This window comes from Micropterus salmoides, unplaced genomic scaffold (assembly GCF_014851395.1).
Source record: "Micropterus salmoides isolate LMB-PRFRI ecotype aquatic unplaced genomic scaffold, ASM1485139v1 Ms_hic_scaffold_3080, whole genome shotgun sequence".
Taxonomy (NCBI): domain Eukaryota; kingdom Metazoa; phylum Chordata; class Actinopteri; order Centrarchiformes; family Centrarchidae; genus Micropterus; species Micropterus salmoides.
The window spans coordinates 4,944-8,354 of record NW_024042352.1 but is presented as its reverse complement, the minus strand read 5'-3'; the positions used below and the strand labels follow the sequence as shown (position 1 = coordinate 8,354).

Sequence of the window (3,411 nt, the reverse complement as noted above, 5' to 3'; positions counted from 1 at the left end):
ATTAGGACAGAAAACACTTGCTGAATTAAGTAGGGTGTCCACGTCAAACAAGTGTCACATTTTCAAACTATTTACTTCAGCAAAACATTTTTTTATTTATTTTTTTAGAGCTACAGGAGCAGACAACATATTACTGTGGTTCTACGGTACACAATCCAGGTTTTCAGGAGTCCATCTGATTTTCAGTGTAGAAGGCTACTCAACTCATGGACAGAATCAAACTTGTGACGCCAGGTGGTTGCAGTTAACTATCTGGTAAGATAAAACCTGAGTGTTTTCATAAATAATGTGTTTTCATAAATAATGTGCATATTTTTTTCAAGCTGGCAATGGATGATTTCATGCCATTCATCCATTATTAAACAATACAGGTGCATGGACCCTGGGACATCAAACCCAACCAGACCACTCTTAACAGCAGGCAGGCTTTAAATTCAGTGGTGTGAGAATGTTGAATGTTGCTTGTTTTGCTCAACAAAATCTTTGAAAAGAGATGTCAAAGTTTCAGACTGCCACCAGCAGTCTTCAGAGAAACACGTTTAATTCAAAACCTTGTAACAGTTATCCAGTGTGTTTTGCATCAATGTACCGTTTTCTGCCGGTGTCAATGTGATACAAAGCTTTTATACTAGTTTGATGGTAAAGAATGCAAAGTTCTCCAATTCATGTCTGATCAGCACATGCACCAGGGTTGCTCACAGTATCTTGTTGCACACACTGTCCTCTGTCGTTTTGTCCTTCCAAAAGAAATCCTGCTTTTACACTGAGAAACAGCTGTTGCCATTGCAGAAAATTATTTCAATTGCAGCCAGCATAAGAGAGGTACAGAGGTTGGCATCCTAGTGTGTTTACATAATCAATTGAGGAGAGGACAAAGGACAGTGTCCACAAGCCCATCACATCCTGGCTAACATCAAACACTTTCTCACTCTATTAGAAGGGAACATTTATCTATTAAATCTGTGCTGACAGTTTGTCAAGCACACTCCAACTTAAATGAGAAATTAGAGTTGAGAAAACCAATTTGACTTGCAATTTCACCTCATCATGACTAATTCAAAGCAGACTGAGGAATTACTATGACTGAGCAGACTGAATTTTCAGTTCCACTACGCTACAGCTATCCCTTTATTCACCTCACACCTCATCATTTTCATCTCTCTACATGTAAGAAACACTGTATGAAATACAGCAAAGCAAATGTTAAATGAAACCATTAACTGATCTTTTATTTTTTTATATAAAAAAATAAATATATTTATTTTTATTAATTTTTAATATTATACTCCACATCCTGTATAATGGGTACCCAAAACGGCAAACACAAGTGGATAAACTCTTACTGACCTATGGATGTAAACTCACACCTCCAAATGAATTTACATTAACCCCTGCTGACATTCATTCTTGTTTGAACATGAAGAGCTTTTCTTTACTTGGTTGTGCAAAAAAAATACAATAAAAATAAGCATCATTGCTCATTTTCTGCCACTCTGTTTAACAAAGACAACATTTTAATATGTCACTGGCATTTCAGCTTTTAAATAGGCTTTACTGAGGCTTAATAACTGGAATGTGTCTTTTCACTTAGCAACTATATAAATGTTACATTTCCAAGAATTTGAAATTATTTAGTTGCTTTTCCATCTTACCAGCATCTCTACACAAAAAAACAACTCAACTGCTGAGAAGACTTGCTCACCTTGATAACTGACTACCCTGGCTTCACCTTGAAATTAAATGCTTTAATTTACACAGTAATAAATCTATGTTGACACTGCTCATGGTATTAATAGCTCAACACAACTTTCATCTCAATGTACAGGGCAAAAAAGGCACATGTGAATTCGCTGTTAAGAGTTACTTAAAATTACCTCAGACTCATCCAGACAGCAAATGGACCTTTTTCCATTGCAGGGTGAAAATGAAAGACACAAATGTTTCAATTCTGTACTTCTTTCTTATCCAACTGAACCAGTAACTAGCTTTAAACAAATTGTCAACCATCTGTTAAAGTAAGTACTTGGAGTGGCAGAGTTGTTTTAACACTAACTTTCATTAGGCTGACAAAAACAAAAATAGTACAATTTTCCCAGTCTGACTGATTTACCACTGTGTACCACACTAAGTATCATGTTTATAAGGTGTTTTAAAAATAAAGCACACAATACCAAAGAATCCAAGACTTTTTACTTTCTTTGTACGGGTGCAGACTCCGGGTGGCTTTGTCTGATTAGGAGTGTAAATATTTGTGGTAAGGTAAAGGTGTGGGAGACCTGTGATGCTGTTCATGACATCATTGGCTTATATGACTGGTACATGAACAACCCATGCAGCTCTTTTTTTTTTTTTAATTACCTCCACCTTCTCAAACTGCAAAAAAACATTTGCACTAGGTGATAATGTTTAGTACAATCTCCCTAGAGGCTTCTGTGTTTTTGCAAAGATATATTCGTCAGTTTTAGACACAGGGTATGTTTTCAGTCTGAAAACCAAGAAATAAAGAGTATTAGAGAGCAAGTAATCAACCAGACAGGTCACACAAAGATGTAAGAAGTGTCTAGCAACACTGAAACACCACTTCACAGTAACCTGTTCTGCAGACTGGCTTTGATAGTTTGAGATAGGCTCTTATCAAGCCATTCACAGCAAACCAATACAGAGAACACCATCACATTTAAATCTCTGCTGTCAAGAGAATATCGCTCCTCAGGGTCTAATGCAGTTGCCTACTTTTCAGCTTGACAACAAAGCATTTTGACATATTCCACAGTTTTCCATCAGCTCAAGAGGTCATGCTTTTCTCACCCCGCAGGAAATAATGATGAGCATGTTAAATGCAAATGAAAGCAGGAAAAAGCTGCAGACAAAGCACCAGCACCCTCAAGCACACATGGCAGGATGTCCTACCTTGACCCCTCGCACTCTGAACTCGGCCAGAGCGCGGCTCATCTTGGAAGCGGCTGTCTGCAGGTCCTTCCCGCTGGCGATGACTTTTACCAGCAGGGAGTCATAGTGGGGGGAAATGACAGCACCCTGGAAGGCAGATGCACTGTCCAGGCGGATGCCCATGCCTTCACCGCTTCGGAAGACCTGGCAGGAACAGAACAGAAAAGCGACGAGTGAAGGACTTTATATAACAAAAAAATCTTGATCTAAGATTACAGATTCCTTGCAACAAATACATGTTCAAAATACTGTTGTTCATTGACACCAAGTGAATTATTTTAAATAAAAAGGTTAAAAGGTGGATTCTGCTGCAGTTAGCAAGAAAATACGCTAGCACAATTTTCTTGCTAACTGCAGCAGAATCCACCTTTAACCTTTTGACAAATACGCTAGCACAATTTGTCAATTTAAGATTTAGTGTTTTCATTAGAGCAATCATTGTCTCATTCTGCATGGTCCACA

The 3,411-nt window shown here is 38.0% G+C and overlaps 1 long non-coding RNA gene across 1 annotated transcript; it reads right to left on the bottom strand.

Moving 5' to 3' along the window:
* Nucleotides 1-496: 496 nt before the first annotated feature.
* Nucleotides 497-3,089, bottom strand: LOC119884009. Its single transcript, XR_005440911.1, has 2 exons — nucleotides 2,911-3,089; nucleotides 497-2,485 (listed from the first exon to the last, which is right to left on the bottom strand). It is a non-coding gene; the product is annotated as an uncharacterized LOC119884009 (long non-coding RNA).
* Between the last annotated feature and the right edge of the window lie 322 nt (nucleotides 3,090-3,411).